The sequence below is a fragment of the Podarcis erhardii genome (assembly GCF_964252035.2).
Source record: "Podarcis erhardii genome assembly, chromosome: 5".
NCBI classification, from domain to species: domain Eukaryota; kingdom Metazoa; phylum Chordata; class Lepidosauria; order Squamata; family Lacertidae; genus Podarcis; species Podarcis erhardii.
In genome coordinates, this window is record NC_138509.1 from 64,494,506 (window position 1) to 64,511,907 (window position 17,402).

Sequence of the window (17,402 nt, forward strand, 5' to 3'; positions counted from 1 at the left end):
GTCTTTCCAGGGGGCTTGTGCACAAACATTATATTCTCCACTCCCATGAGATACACTTTGATTTATTCTCATTTACCTTGAATTCTAACTACTGCCAAGATGTAGGTCTGCACCCAGTCTGAGGTAAATGCTTGCACTGCGCCCTCATGCATCAGCCAAATGGTAAAACAGTATGTACACTGAACCATCTTGCTAACATTCTGCTGTGGGTGCCATGTTTAGGGAATGATGAGTGATGTGGTAACTTTCAGGTTCTAAAGATAAAAGGTAAAGGGACTCCTGGCCGTTAGGTCCTGTCGTGACCGACTTTGGGGTTGTGGTGCTCATCTTGCTTAATTGGCCAAGGGGCCGGCATGTTGAAGTGAAATGGACCAGTTTTCCTTCATCATGAAGTCTTTGGGGATAATGTAAAGGTAAAGGTACCCCTGATCGTTAGGTCCTGTCGTGGCCAACTCTGGGGTTGCAGTTCTCATCTCGCTTTATTGGCCGAGGGAGCCAGTGTACAGCTTCCGGGTCATGTGGCCAGCATGACTAAGCCGCTTCTGGTGAACGAGAGCAGGGCACGGAAACGCTGGAGCAGTACCTATTTATCTACTTGCACTTTGAGGTGTTTCGAACTGCTAGGTTGGCAGGAGCAGGGACCGAGCAATGGGAGCTCACCCCGTCACAGGGATTCAAACTGCCAACCTTCTGATCGGCAAGTCCTAGGCTCTGTGGTTTAACCCACAGCGCCACCCACGTCCCTCATCTAAAGATGACTTAAGCCAAATAAAGAAGAATGGCTACAAAAATTGAGCAAGTACTTGGAACTCACTAGGTTGACTGAAGCCTTAAGGAACAAGTCAAATAAAATAGTTCAGAAGTAATGGGATACCTACCTATCGAGTCAAGGTTCAACAACCAATGTTTGGTTGTGTTTAGAATAAACCTGTAAGTGGGGAAATGTCTCCTTATACCAGGATAAGGAATATACTGAAACACAGAGAAATGGTACTAGTTATAGGAAATGAACCACTGTGAGGTCGATGAAAGTCAAAATCAAAAACCAAAAGTATAATACAAAGAGATTCACCCCAGAAGGGTCAGTATTCAGATAGAGAAGTGACATGCTGGTATGACTATTATAGTTACCTTGTATTATGTTTTTTTACTGTTTGCATTTGTTCTGGTTTGTTTTGTTTTTCTTTTCTATTTTCTTTTTTTCTTTTCTTTGTGTATTCAGTTGAAATGTTTGTATTGTTTGTTTCGTTTGTATTTGCATAATAATTCAATTTTTAAAAAATGACTTAAGGTCTTGTCCTACTTCAAAAGGCTCTCAGAGAAGTTCTCTGTGTCGCCACTTCCATCCACAGAGTGAAGCATTGTGGGGTAAGATGGCCCCACTCTAGAGAGCTGTAGGAATACTGCCATCATTTCGCTGCAGCAGCCAAAACTGATTAACAGTTTGCCAATAAACTTTAAACAATATTTGCTACCACACTAATGTGACCATGCACCCACAGCTGAGTTTGGGGCCATTTCACCCCGATATTGCCTTTCTCTGAAAAAAGATGCTATGGTATAACATACCTTCCTTCCTCAGAACAATGAATCATAGGGTGAGATGGCTCTGCACCATTGGGGAAGAACCACAGGATTGGGTGAGGAGAAGGCAGCAAAAGGGCACCGTTTGGTGGCACGGCATGTCTCAGTTGGCAAAATGTCTTCAGCCAGCTCAGGAGGCCAAAATGGAGCCAGCTGCCACCACAGCACTTTCTGTGTGGTACAGTCTGCATTAATGTGCTAACTACTATGTCAGCATTAGATCCAGGCACAAAATCATAGCTAGTAGTTTTGTGGTACTGTTTAGTGAAAATTGTAAGCAGAACCCCAGGTGTCCTAGGAGCAGAGTATTTATCATACACTCAAGCCATCGTACATGTTTAGTTTTCTGCTTTTGTCAGAAGGATGCTAACCAGTTGGGGGAAAGCATCCAATAAGCAAAAAGAGTAAGATCAGAACCGCTATCAAGCTTAAATTCCAGCCACTGGCTGAACATAGACAATATTGTTTGCAGAACAATAGAGAGACATCCCACCACCTACTAGATTATGGCTTTTACAACCAGAAAAATAAGGCTGCCGTTACCCACCCATCTTGAATAAACATATTCCAGGGATGTGGAAACATTCCAACACAGGAGGTGGGGGGGATTAGTCTATGTGCTTCCCATAGTTTTCTTACTAAAATGTAAAGGTAGAGCCAGTGGACACTTTCCAGATTGATCCAATGTAGAAAAAGAAAAAGAAAAAAGAACGTGAATTTTTCTCAAGTGTTTTTTTTTTTAATATGGGGAACAGAGGGGAGCATGGAAGACTCAAGTGTATCATTACACATTGCCTTCATAAAGTGGCAATACTTTATAGGAAATTACAAATTAGCTTCTCACCCAAGGATAGGATGATATTTGAATTAACTATCATGCAAATGCAGGACCTATCTATCAGAACCCACAGTGCTCCCACTTCCAGGAGAATGAAACAGTAATAAATATTGAACAAAGGAAGTTAATCTTGATCCAGTGCTCCTTAATAATTCATAAATATAAAATAAAAAGGCTAGGTCCTTTCATGCTTGTCCAATTTTTCTTACTATTTCTCATTATGTGTATTCTTGCAAAATTGGCTTGTGCTGAAAGTTGCAATCAGTCATGGCTGGGAGCTACCAAAGTTTACTTGGCAAGCAGGGTAGGGCGCCTAAGTTTATTCCCCTTTGGTGGACTGGTGGGTCTTGCCTCAATCAGAAACAGACGCTGCATTCTATAGGGAAATGAATCTTCTTATTTGAAAGGATATAGGACTGCTTGCCCATGGGCAGGATTTGTTTCAAGCCTGCTCAGGTTTATTTCACTGAAAGATGAACACTGTAAGCTTGTAATTATTCAGGTTGTCCAACCATCTCAAGTAGTAATGGCCACCAACCTAGGTGGCTTTAAAACAGGATTGGGCAACTTCATGAAAGATAGAGCTATGTATGGTTACCAACCACCATGGCTATGTTCTACCTCCACTGTTGGAGGCAATATGCTTCTGAGTACCAGCTGCTACAGGGAAGAGTGTTGTTGCGCTCAGGTTCTGCTTTTGGACTTCCCACAGGTTGGCCACTGCGAGAACAGGATGCTGGGGGAGATGGGCTACTGGCATGTTCCAGCAGGCTCTTCTTATGTTCCTATGCTCTTAACACTATAACCTTCTGATACACTCAGCCTGTAGATTCATCTGCCACAATACCAGTATTGTCAGGATGCTGCCAGCGACTCCCAGGTGGTTGCCCAGGAAAGTATAAAGACAATGAAAAGTTCCTTACAGTCTTTTTTTAGTTCTATCTTTACAGAGAGATGCTATAGAACCCAGCCTCTTGGATAATGGTGTTGTCCTGAGTGAATCTCCACCCCACCCCCCGTCTCTCCCACTTCTTCATTCGTCATTCTCATCATCTCCTCTACAGGTGCTGCTATGTGCCCTCTGTGTTTGAGCTCTTTGCTCTCCTACTTTTAAGGCTTGCTGGGTTCTGGGAAATGCTTTCTAATGACAATGTGTCAGCCAGCTGCTGCTCTGGCTCTCCCATGATTTCACAACATTCCCCCTCATCTGCCTCCCTCAAACCCCTCTTGTAAATCTATACTGTATTCTTCCTCCCTAGAAGGGCCAGGATGGGAAGGCGTTCTCCACCATTCCTCCTCTGCCCAGTCCCTGACACGTATTCATCCACCAGTCCAGGCCTTTTGCACACTTCACTCAAACAGCCAGCTATCCTTCCCATATTGGGGCATTCACAACCAAGCTACCCAAGTACCCTACCTATGCAGAGCTAAGTAGAGGTGGAACAGATGGACAGAGCAGACAAAAAGGCTACAAGGTCCACACAAACTGGATCTTATTATAATGCATATGCATTTATTACAAACAGCTTTATCCCATTTTCTGGGATGCTGATGCAGCTATTGACTCCTGATTACATTTCGGCCGTTTTCCCCCCACTGCACTATGTCCATCTTCTGTCAAAATACACTTACATGTCATGTGAACTTAGAGCACTGCCCTCACATGTATCCAAGTGCAAAATTTTATTGTATGTACTAAAGAGCACTTAACACCCCAACTATCAGCTACCATTTGAGGCTTAAAAATAACTCGGCATTTCAGCTAAAGGGTTCATCTTTTGGGGAAGGGGAGAGAACATGAGGATCCAAAGGCTGCCCACATCACCAGTGGCGTTAAGTATGGCAGAATGGTGATGCCCTCACTCAGGCAATGCCAAGTAAAGGAGCCTGAATGGGGCATATCTGCACCAAAGCTGGCATTAGCCTGGCATGTCAGTCATGTATAGCAATACTAACTGCACTGTTTCAAGGATGGCTGCATCAAGGTCATTCTTGCATCAAACTGAGCCTTGTTATCTGAATGTCGGAACAAAAACCCTTTTTCAATCTTTACAGCATTTCATAACACTGTACAGTATGAGTCATCAGGGTCATCTGTAGCCTAGAGAAGCACCTTGGCTCTTCAATACCAGAGCACACCTCTTCAGTACCAGAGCACAGACTAGCACCATTACATTTGAGTGAATCTTTGTGCCATACGCACACAAGTACCAGGTGAAATAACCTTGCCTCTTCTGTCTTCCTCTCCTCCCCACCCCTCCAAATAAAATGTGATCACAAGCTAAATTCCAGGGATGCATAATAATTGGCATTCTCCCTCCCCCTTCAAATACTCAAGGATGTTAGGCTGGAAATGGAAACAACATAAATAGCCCAGGCTTGATGTACAATAGCAATTCAGATGCTTTCTTAGATAGGGAATTGTTCGAGATGCCAGCTGTGCTATTTGCTCAAGTGCTGGATCTATCACCTAGAATTTGCAATATGGTATCCCCTTGGATTTACTTCAAACCCATAGCTCCCTTTGTGTCTTGCTAACTTGGGGGCTGGCCATAAATGAGCTGCCCACCGCTGGCTCCAAAGTGCAATAATATATATATATTAGCAAGTCAAACACAGAGGGGCTCGTGCTGAGAGTTGTATGCGACAATGAAAGGAGACCCTCTGGCTGGTGCTTAGATGGCTTGGGGATTACATGCTGAGAAACATGTGCGAAAGGAAAACATTCAAGTCCTCCTGAAGTTTGCAAGAAGTGGGGGTGTTATCATTTCAGGAGGTACTCAGCATCTGGCAGAGTGGGCTTTTTTTAAAATAGCTCTTTCCCTTTTGTTTCAGGCAGAGGGAAGGGAGACTATAATTAAACTGTGGTGGAAGCCATCTCAATTGCCTTACATCAGCCTGCTTTGATTCACTGAGGCCTGGCAATGTGCAGACTCTTGGCTGTTTTTTTGAACAAAAAAGTAAACAAAACTGAGGAACGCTTAGCTACTCCAGCTGATTCTCACTATATTAACACAGAGAAAAGGCAGAGGATACAATCAGATATTGACAAGGAGAGAGGCAAGTAAGTGAACAATGGGGTGGACATGCACAATTTTTAAAAAAAGGTCTATTTTTTACAGCACAGTTCTGTGCACCTCTACTCAGAAGTCCCACTGTAATGTAAATGGGATTGATTCCCTGGTAAGTGGGTATAGTATTGCATACACATACAGTGGTACCTTGGTTCCCAAACTTAATCAGTCTCAGAAGTCTGTTCCAAAACCAAAGCGTTCTAAAACCAAGGCATGCTTTCCCATAGAAGGTAATGCAAAATGAATTAATCCATTCCAGGCTTTTAAAAACAACCCCTAAAACAGCTATTTAACGTGAATTTTACTATCTAACGAGACCACTGATCCATAAAATGAAAGGAATAATCAATGTACTGTACTATAAAATAAATAGGACAGTATTGTAGATGATAAAAAAAAATTTAAAAAATTCTTACATGCACTGATAGTCATTGTTTGGATTGGGGGGGGCTTTTATCCATTTCTACAGTCACACAATCAATCAGTGAGTAGCTGAACTGGGTTCCACACAGTCACAAAAACGAAATCACAAGCCACAGTCACAAAGTCCCATAAAATGAAGAACAAGTCACAGTCAAAAAAACAAAAAAGCCACACAAACAAAAACACAAAAAAATAGCAAAAATGAAAGCTCCAAATATCACCTCTGTGTTGAGTGGGTGCTTGGGACTCAACAGCCGACAGACTCAACAGAAAGCCTCTGATTAGCAGCGTTGGACTCAATTTATAAATGGAACACACTCAACAGGAAGCGGAACATGTTCTGCTTCCAAGGCAAAGTTCACAAACCGGAACACCTACTTCTGGGTTTGCAGCGTTCTATTTCCAAGTTGTTCATAAACTAAGTTGTTCTTAAACCAAGGTACCACTGTACTTGCATTGTTGCGAATCTCAGGAGTTAGTCATCTCCTTTTATATTCTTGCAAATTTCAGTAGTTTCAACCATGATCAATTTGGGCCTAAGCTATGGTGGCCTTGTGTTGTACTTTACAGAGGACCCTTCTTTAAATGAATTCCTCTGTCTGAAGGGAGAGCAGGGGTCTTGAAGTAGCCCATCAACATTAGCATCTAGGCAAGAGGTTGAGCAGACGCATAGGTCACCTGGCCACAGTCTTCCCTACAGTGTTGAAAAGTATTGCACTTCTGCGCAAATTGTGTTGTATTCTACTCAGAGCACACCCACTGAAATGAAGGAATGACTTCCTTAGGTCTATTAATTTCAATGGGCCTACTTTGAGTAAGTTACATAAACCCATGATTTTAGAATTGGCATCTACACATGTAAGTTAAGAGATGCTAATATTATGCAGAACTGGATATATAAGGCAAAACACACAGGTACCATTCTGCTAATTCATTATGTTAGAAACTAGCTTGTTCCTCTCTTTCAGTGTGCTTTTTTAGTAAATGAATAGAATCAGGCTAGTGGTTGACATTTAAGAAAGCAGATTAGAAATTTGGCAAAAGCTATGGAGATGCATCCATTGTCCACAGAACAAACTTCTTGGTTCAGTTTTAAAGCCTTTTATTTCCCCCTAGTGGGATAATGATTGCTGCCTAATAGTAAACAATTCAAGTAGACATGATTTTAGTTCAGCTATGATTGGCAAAAAGTGCCCATAAACAAAAGGTAGCAACAGAGTTCATGACAGGAATTTGTTTTGTATTTTTAAAATATCATTTCATCCCTCCTGAGTTTGTAAGCATTAAAAGAAAAGCCTACTCTACTATTGCAAATACCCATAAAGCCAATAATTATTATATCCATTCTGCGGGGGGCAGTACTGTGGCCAAGAAAATGTGGGTTACACAAGTCCTGCACAGAAACCCAGGTGTTATTATACCCATTTTTAGTGGGGTATAGAGCTGCGTAGTTTGAACCCTGAAGTGTAGTCCAATATTCTTTATCTTGGTGTTGAGTTATTTAGGAAAACACAGGAACAGTCAAGTTGAATACAGTGGTACCTCGAGTTAAGTACTTAATTCGTTCCGGAGGTCCATTCTTCGCCTGAAACTGTTCTTAACCTGAAGCACCACTTTAGCTAATGGGGCCTCCAGCTGCCGCCGCGCTGCTGGAGCACAATTTCTGTTCTCATCCTGAAGCAAAGTTCTTAACCTGAGGTAATATTTCTGGGTTAGCGGAGTCTGTAACCTGAAGCATATGTAACCTGAAGCGTATGTAACCCGAAGTACCACTGTATAACTTCACTGGAGTGCAATTAATTAAAAGCTAGAGGAGACGAAGGAAGCCTGAGGATAAACTGGGGACACACCTGTAGGCAGAAAAACTTTCTCTTTTGCCAGGTCCATCCACAGATGAAGTCTACATACTGAGAAACAAGGGAGGGATACTGTAGACCTGGAATATTAATTTCTCAAATGCTACATCTACTCAGGCCCATCTCCAGACTGTCACCAGATCTACCAGAAATGGTAGCTCTGTTCTCTGCTGCTATGAATGTATGCATGGTGTATGTTTATTTGGAGTATTTACTCTTTTCCCCTCTTGGAAAAATTCCTGCAGACACCCAAGATATGGCACGCCAGTATTAGCATGTGTTGGAAGCAAGTGGGACCAGCACTCACCAGATCAGTCAACATGCTGATAATCGCTTCTTGGTATAAAAATGGAAATGCAGTTTGGCCTTTTGTTGCCATTCTCAAGTGCTACACAAACAGGCACTCCTGTACAAAGAAGTAGAATCCTGGGGGGAAAGGATACAAGAACAGTTTGGAGTGCTAGATGACATGCCTTCTAGTGGAAGATTCATCTACTGCTTTGCTATAGAAAATGATTTCATCTTGACTGTACTAAATAAATGAGCCTCGCTATCAATACTTTCTCCACGGTGTCACAGAGAGTACAACAAGAATCAATAATTTAATATAAAGCGCTCTTAAAGAAGGAGGAGCCGATCGACATGGGATACAGAATCATTATATGGCTTTTATTGGACGGAACCATATTAGATTACAGGTGGGGAAATGGATGACTGAATGCTCCCCCATGGAGGAGGGGACAACCCAAACCCCTCTTCCTGAACATAGTAAACTAGCCAAGGACAGAAAAGACAACTGAAAAATCCCTTTCTCTGATATGCTAGTTTTTCTGTGTACCTGCTAGGGTGGAAGGTAGCATTCAAACATACAATCCCTCAGCCGATGCTGGAATTTAAATAAAGGCAGACGCACCACTATAGTGGCACTGTAAAGCTGAAGAGAAAAAGACGGCTCACACTTTGGTTATTCACTCTTGCCTGTGTGGAGACCCACACAAAATCGAATTTAGTGTGCACACACCCAAGAATGTGTAAAGCAGAGGATTTTCTAAAACAGAGCCCTAAATCCTTCACTGAGTAAAATATCCTAACTGAGTCTAGGAAGATTTAAAAGAATGAAATAAGTGTCATAAAAAGGTGTTTTCTTTATAGGACCTTGGAGGGAGGCACTCAATTTGGCTTCAAATCAAATCAGATGGAATAAATTGCTATACCATACCTCAGACATACTTCATCCAAAATCTCCCTTTCAATTGGAAATCTCTCCCAGGATATTGCTTTATTATCAAAGTAATTTCCTCGATAGACTAAAAATAATAAGGTTCCTCTTTGTCAAGTTTCGGAAGGTTATGATTAAAGTTGTCAAGGGCCTAACAGGGACTCGACAGTGTAGGGAGGCACAAAGAAGGTTCTGGAAATTATTTGAAGCCCCTCCCTTTCCCACATAACTCTGGATCATAAGCAAATGAACTGTGGCATGTGCCGTAAAGAAAAAGCCATAAAACATTGAGTTGCGATCAGAAGAACTGTGACTTGAGTACTGTGTTAAAAACAACCCCTTGATAAAAAGATACAGAGCAAGAAAGCTAATTACAAATTGTAACCCTAAACCAGGGGATTTGGCCTAAACTCATTTCAGGTCAACTCATGAGCTTGATCAAAAGTTGCTTAACTGGTTTACAGGCCACTGTTCAACTGCAGTAGTTTTTTTCTAGAGCCTCTGCATTTTTATACAAGCTCATTGAGAACCTCTGGCCAGGTGTCCTGAGCTGAATCTTGCCCACGCCTTGTGGGCTTTCCTCCTCACCCATCACCCCACTTGCTTGCCACCTCAGGTGCTTACCAGACCACATGTTCACCCCTCATGTTTACCTGCTGTCAGTGGCTGAGCCATTCTAATTTGTCCTGCAATGCTCTGGAAGTAATGCTGCATCACATCTCAAGTCAATTGCCAAGAGGTGAGTCAAATGACAGCACCAAATGGCTCTGATTAAGTTTCCGGAGGCAGCTACTGGCCCTGTATTTGTAAGTATTTAGAAAGGCCCTGGAGAACAAGAGGGCATGGGATTGCCTACAGGGGTCATTTCTGTCTAAGAATATCAGTTTCATCTGTCTGAAATTTAGGCGAGTCCTTTGCTGGCACAGAAAACTAGTGCACCTCTGAAGAAGATATACCTTTGAACCGCATTGGGCATTTATCCCTCTACTTAATAAATTCTCCAACTGTCACCTGTTCGATGTGCTTTCTTGCCCTCTTCCTGAACCCAAACCAAGGGCAAGGTGGGATACCCCAGGAACAACATTCAATGGGCTTTCATCACATGCTTGCAAGGAATACACTTGTTAATTGTTCTAAAGGCTGATCAAGAAAATATATGTGTACCTTGAAGGCGGGGGTCATAAAAATGAAACGTGCTTCCTATTTCAATCCGGGGGGGTGGGGACTGTGCAAAAGTTTAAGAAATATAACTGCAATCATGTTAACAGGAACACAGAACCCTCCTATAATCTTAAGTGCCTTTAACTCGACAAAAGCACCATTTGTGAGCCTAATTCTATCCGAAATCAATGGCAGCCAAGCGAGTCTGACGACTTCACTCATGCTCAGCTGCTCCACTATTTCTCCTGGCTATAAAGGAACAGCCCAGATGTCACTGAAGATTCATCCATCTGCCCCCTCCGCCTCGATGAGTTCCAAAACCACTTGACAGAAGGGTGAAGAGGCTTCTCTGCAAACATCATACAATATCTGAAAACCAAAGGCCCCTGCAAATCTGGGCGGTGAAGTGCAAAGCCCTTGCTCCACTTGTGTAGCCTGGATCCAACTACTTTATAAGAGAATGAGACACCGAGGGCAGCTGTGGTATCTCCTTTGTTGAAAGATTTCAAGAGGAAACTGGAAACGTCTCACAGGCTCTGCCTTATGTCTGAGAAACCTTAGGGCAGTGGGTTGGAGATGAACCACTAAGCCTCTTCCAGTGTTATAGCTTGATGACAGTGGTCAGCAACTAGTGGCTCCTGGCCAACAAAACTTGGCCCTTTCAATGTTGCTGCTTGCCCCATTCACTGCAAGCCCAAAGAAGCACAGAAGGGGAAGCAAGATACATGGATGTGGAGAGGGGGGGGGGAGCACATCTTGCCTTGCTCTTGCACAAGGAAAATGGAGAACGTAAGACACTTGAGACCATGCATGTAAACAATTCCTTTCTCTTCCAGTTGAGGAAAGAGCTACAAGTGAGCTGGGGTGACTAGCTGGTCACCAGAAAGGGTGGCACTTCATCTGCCATGGGACTGGATCCAGGAAAAAGAGCACAGAGAAAGGAGCTGGACAAAGCTGGCTTTCCCATCCCATTTCCAGAAGCTCACAGAAAGTGCCTTCATCTGATCTGGGGGGATCCCCTCTGCCCTCCTCTGCCCTCATTCCTCAGCTCATGCAGATGGTCCAACCCGTGGGAGAGGCTTTTGGAGAGGGTTCCTTGGACAAGGAAAGGATGGGGAAATCAGCTTCTACCAACCCCCTTACATAGGCATTTCTCTGAATCCAACCCATTATTCCCCAAAGGAGGGAAAACATTGCTTGCTGGTGTTCTCTGGCTTTAGCTTATGGCAGGGGGACCTGTGAAGGAGAGTGCAAGGATATAAGACCATCCACTACAAAGGGCCTCAATTTTCCACAAATAAACTCAGTCATCCATCAACCAACTTTCCATCTTGCCTTGTGTTTGTTTTTAGACATGCTTTTGAAGTGGAATGGATACTGTTTCAAGACCTGACGCCATTGTTTTTCCTTTACTAAATGATACATCCAATTAACATGTACTTAAATATACTTATTGTTGGCCCTAACAAATCAGTTAAAGCGACTGGGGTATAAAAATTTATATGAATGCAGGCAAGTGAAGAGGGAATAATTGCAATTGTGAGAGTACAAACTGTGTACTGGGATCTTGTTTGGGGTTTTGTATTGGTGGCCAGCTTGTTTGCTGTTGGTATTTTGTATCTTTAGATTTTGTTGTGATTTATGTAGAAATTGTTCAGTTTGGTTTTGTATTTCTTAATGTTTTATTTATTTATTTTGTTATGTTGTAGATATGTATTTTTTCATGTTGGAAGCTGCCTTGAGCATGGTTTGAACTGTGGAAAGACGGAACACAAATAAAATTATGTATGTGTGTACATACATACAGGTACAGGCACATACGCTCCATTTGAAAAGCCTCACCCAATTTTGAGTTGGGCCTAGATTTCTTCAGATTTAGAGCTGACATAAAATAGGATTCATCTTTGCCCGTGCCACAAGCCAGTCTCCTTTGCCACTAACTACCCCTCCCCTTCCCAACAACAAAAATACCTTTTATCTCTGAGGAGGAGGTAACCAACAAAGGGGCCGGCTCACTAGACAGTAGAGGCTTTTGCCAACCTTCAGATGCACCATCGATTGGGGAGGCGGGGGCCAGGCCTCCTCAATATTCTGCAGCCAGACAGGCCCTGTCAGCCCTCCTGCAACTCCAGTGGGGTCCAGTGGGCCCTCCCAAGGTTACAACAAGCCCCGCTGGGCCTTTCAGAGGGCGCAAAGGGCCCCATCAGGCCACCTCACACTGTGTGATCTCACGCAGAAGCTGGTGTGCCTGCCAACCTCTTAGTAATTGGAAAGATGCCATTGGGCACGATTTGGGTTGTTGCCGGGCAGAGCTTTGTGTATTTTTTATAAACTGCAGGTGTTGCTATTATAATGTATCTTATCTTATGCTTATGTTTTAAACACATTGGATGCAATTCATTTCTGGCTGCATCTGATGTGAGTCCAACAACATCTGGATGGCTACAGGTTCCCAAAGCCTGGACTAAAGTACCTAATAAAAACATTCCCATAAGTGTTCTTTCAATGGGCTTCATTCATGAATGTTCATCATTTGGTGACTTAAAGAAGGATAGAATGCATGTGAGAATGGACCATCACTGATTCAACACCACAGAGAGAACTTATTGGTCACTTTAAATGCAATGCTTTCCTTTTTATAAAGTTTTTATTTGTGTGGTTTTTTCAGATTTTCTTTTTTAAATTATAATGTTTACAAGAATGAAAATATTACACAATCAAATCAAATACTGTTACAGATAGGTAGCCGTGTTGGTCTGCCATAGTCAAAACAAAATAAAAAAATTCCTTCCAGTAGCACCTTAAAGACCAACTAAGTTAGTTCTTGGTATGAGCTTTCGTGTGCATGCACACGAAAGCTCATACCAAGAACTAACTTAGTTGGTCTTTAAGGTGCTACTGGAAGGAATTTTTTTATTTTGTTAAATCAAATACTGTTAGTGTATTGTTATAGAGAAAAAGAAGCTATATAGGCAACTGGGGGGAAATTGAAATAAAAATGTCAAACAGGAATTTCCAGTTAAGTTCCCAGTATACAAAAAAACAGGTCTGTGAGTTCAGAAACTGTTCTTGTGTATCCTTTGGTAGATTTTATCAAAAGAGCCCCAGTTACTCTGCTACAGTTCAAGTTTTCACAGGAGTATGGGACTTTTAAGTTGTACCATCTTTACTTGAGCATGGTTTGAACTGTGGAAAGACGGAACACAAATAAAATTATGTATGTGTGTACATACATACAGGTACAGGCACATACGCTCCATTTGAAAAGCCTCACAGGAGTATGGGACTTTTAAGTTGTACCATCTTTACTGGCTTCTGGTCTGGTTTTTTATTTTATTTTTTAGTGCAATTAAAAGTGCTTTAAACTATGGATGGGGGATCAGTGAACTACTCCCAAATGGTGCTGGACTCCAGCTCCCATCAACCCCAACAAGCATGGTCAATTATCAAAGATCATGGGCATTGCAGTCCTCTCTCAACATCTTGAAAGTTACAAGTTCCCCAACTCTGCCCTAAACAGTTGGAGGCCAGGATATCTGGAAAAAGTATCTTCCCACATGAATCTGCCCACCCACTCTTTGTCCATGACAGCAAATACTTTGTATGAGAGGTACAGCTGATGGGTGCATGGGGCAGGGCCTTCTGGGTTGTGGCACCCAGTCTGCAGTTGAGCTGCTATTATGAAGTCCCAGATTATCCTTTGAAACTTTAACAAGGAGGCACCCTGTTTGGAATACCATCCTCTAGCCACCACATAAAGTTAGCAACCATTAGAAATAAAAGCCCTCTTAGCATTAGGGCTCAGAACTATCAGTGTGGTGTCCATTCGCAGTGAACATCCTAGGACTAGGCCAATAGTGTTTATAATCCTGCTCCAACACATATGTAAATGAAACACTTTTCAACTTGAGTCCATTCACACATTCAGCTGCCAGTCATCAAGTGTGCAGAAGATGAGTGTTGAGAAATCAAGGTGATTTATATGCATGTGTGAAACAGGCTGGTGGTTCTATCATCCCTGCATTTTGACAAAATTTGACTTTTAAGCTACTCATACATTATCCCCAAAGACTGCATGCTGAAGGAAAACTGGTCCATTTCACTTCAACGCTGCACTGGCAACACCAAAATCTTTAACAATGAGAGCAAAAACAAAAAGCAGCTAGAGGGGATTTGCTCGTCCCTGACTACGCCCCCATCCCATATGCAAAAGGAAATAGGAAAATGTTCACAATGCCTCTGGAGAATTCCCCATTAATTTCAATAGTCAGAATGTATCAAGTCCTGAAATCACAGCCTGGCTTGAAAACTTAATATTTAGTGTCACGCTTCTCTCCCCCCCCCCGCCCCCGCTCCTGTGTTTTCTGCAAACTTTAACAGACACTCTTCTGCCACAAGCTGTCTTGCCATAGTGCATATTAGCACTCACCCATTGTCTAGGATCTCTCCCTCCCCTCACTCCTGACAATAGCATTCCAGCCAATACCATAATCCATAAACCAACCTAAATCCCAAGTATCGGTGCAGGTATTGTGAAACCATGTGGCACAGCCCCTGCCACTCCCAGCCATTGTCATTTTTTGCTTTGCTGGGATTTAAGCCATTCCTCACTGTGGTTACTAGGAATTAGCTAGGTAAGCAAAGCTGTTTGCCCTGGGGTTAGCTGAGCTGTGCACTCCTGAGATTTCCAGAACAAAACCAAAAAAAAAAAAAAAAAAAAAGTGAAGAGGGGAGGGGGGTTAAAAGAAAATGAGCCACCACCCCTTCATAATTTCGTACTGAAGCAGAGGTTGTTCATGCATGCAAGGCAGTGCAACGACCAGACTGTGGCCAGCTTTACGTGTGGCAAAATAGCACAATGGAACAAGGGTACTAGAGGTTGTTTTACCGCCAGAACAGCAACTTGATTTACAGGATGCATACGTATTTGTTTATCTGCAACTTTAAAGAGGCTGTCTTGAACTCTCTTAAAAATACCTGCCATTCGTGAATTCACTCTATGCCTTTTGAAAATGCAGCCAGAAGTGTGAATTTGGAAAAACGAAAACAAAAATAACACAGCAAGGAGATACTTGGTAGGTAAACAATGGGGAGGAAAGTGATACAGAAACAGTGTTTCAAAGGATCGTAGGGCAAAATGCAAAGGATGGTTTCTTTTATGAAATGTAACACATCCTTTGTGCAACTCCTTTGTGGGTGTTGCTGCTACTGCTGCTGCCGCTGTTGTTGTTGTTTTTTTTTTAAAAAAAAATCAAACCCTACCTACTCACAAAAACATTATCCCACCTCTTGCAGAAGTCTAAGATGAAATAATACCAATGAAATTTCAGCCATGTAAAGCAGGCTCTGTCTTTAAGGAGCTACGCCACATCCTAGCCATGCCTTCTCTCACACACCCCCGTCCTCTCCCTCTCTAGTCCACTAAATTCAAAACACTAATAAAAAAGTGAGAGAAGTAGCACAAATTAAGCAGCTATTATCTCATCGCCTTCAGTAGACAGTTTTTATTCTCTCCCCAAATGTTGAATACGCATGTTGCAATAAAGCATCATTAGCGTTCCTACTTTGCGTTCTTGGCAAGCAAAATCAATACAAATAGCTAAGCCTGGGCTGCTAAACTAAACCTTAAGGGCTGTGTCTCCTTAAAATCGCCCCCATTCCTGCCAGCTTCTAATTGTCAGCAGCAAAGAAGGGAGCAAGGTCCAGAGCCCCCGTCCCTCCCAACACACACACACACACACACACACACACACACAAACGGTGCTTCCAGCAGGCAGCAGCCTCCTCCCTTGAACCTAGCATTTTTTAAAAAGAAAGAAAAAGCCCCTGCAAAGACAACCAGCTGGGAGAAGATCAGTGCAAGAAGGAATTTGTCTTTTGAAAAGGAAAAGATCGTCAGTGCTTTTCTCCCGGCTAATCTCATCCCTCAATTACATCATGGATAAGGCGGGGATTAAAAGGTGGATCACTGCCGCCCTCAACAAAAAAAGAGGAGACTTGGAGGTTTTTTTAAGAAAAGAAAACAGTCACGGTGTTATTTATAGAAGATGGTCCCCGTCGTAAGACTAACAGGCTTCCCGGGGTTTAAGAAAGCAAGGATTTTAGACCGCAAGGTTTCCAAAGTTGCACTGCCCTGTTGCATCCAGGCAGCAGCTAAAGCGGTTTCATGGTTCCATTTAATTGCACCAGCTGAACATCTTCTGAATGGTCACGTTTGTCATTCATCATCCTAGCGGGAATGACTGACAGCACTACACCCTCCTCCTCCTCCTCCTCCTAGTACTGTCCTGTGGACCCCGAAGTGACTCTTCATAAAGATGCCCCGAACTAGATTGGGGCAGCTTGATGCAAAGGGTCACAAGTTGCTCATCACCAAAGGATGGAGACCAAAGGATGTCCTCCCCACTCCTCCCCAGGTTGGTGAAATCCCTGAACCACTCCCCCCCCACACACACCTCCTTTGTGGGAGTGGGAAAGTTTCTTTCGCGGGTGTCCCTTCGCTCTACAAAACTGAGGGTTTGCTCGTTCCTTGTGTGAATGAGTGTGTAAACTCCCAGCCACGATCTATATACAGCAGAAAACGGATTCTAGGAGCCAAGATTTGCTTTATGGCTTGATTCATTCAAGGGGTGGGGGAAGGAGGGCTGTGACAGGTTGTACACCACACACACACGCCCCAGCCACGGGTGAGAAGCGCGGGGTCTTCGGTTCTCAAATGACCTCTTTGCTCCTGCGATTGTCTAGCTCGGTTATATACTGCGATCTGCCGGGGCGGACTCCCGCGTTAAGCGACACCTCGAAAGAGGCACGCGCGCGGAGCATCCGCGCTACTTCCGCGTCAAAAGCCATTGGCAAGGCATGCCCGCCCGGGTTCTCCTCTGCAATTCCCCCCGCCACAAACGCGCACACAAGCGGCCAGCTCCCCGAATATCGGGTGGGGAAGCGCCCGTCGAGGAGGCGAGGCACAGGCGCAAAATGCGCACCGTCTCCCAAGAGCGAGACGCTTGCGCACCTCCCGTTCGCGGGCGGAGCGAGGACCCTTCCTCGTCTCCGGCAGCCCGACCTGCCCTCGGGGGCCACGCCAGGCTGCTCGACGGCCAAGGGTTTCGCTCTGCGCGCCACGGAGGCAGGAGGGAAGGCCGGGGGCTGCGAAGCCCCCCGGAGCCCGGCCAGCCAGCCAGCCCCACAAGCTGCATTGCAACCTCTGGCTGGCGAGTCAGGACGGGCTGCCAGGCGCTTCCCAGCCT

At 43.7% G+C, this 17,402-nt stretch overlaps 1 protein-coding gene across 12 annotated transcripts in view; it reads right to left on the reverse strand.

The window, feature by feature from the left end:
• The window catches only part of EPHB1 (EPH receptor B1), a 355,934-nt gene that overhangs the window by 329,548 nt on the left and 8,984 nt on the right, over positions 1 to 17,402 (reverse strand). The window lies entirely within an intron of this gene.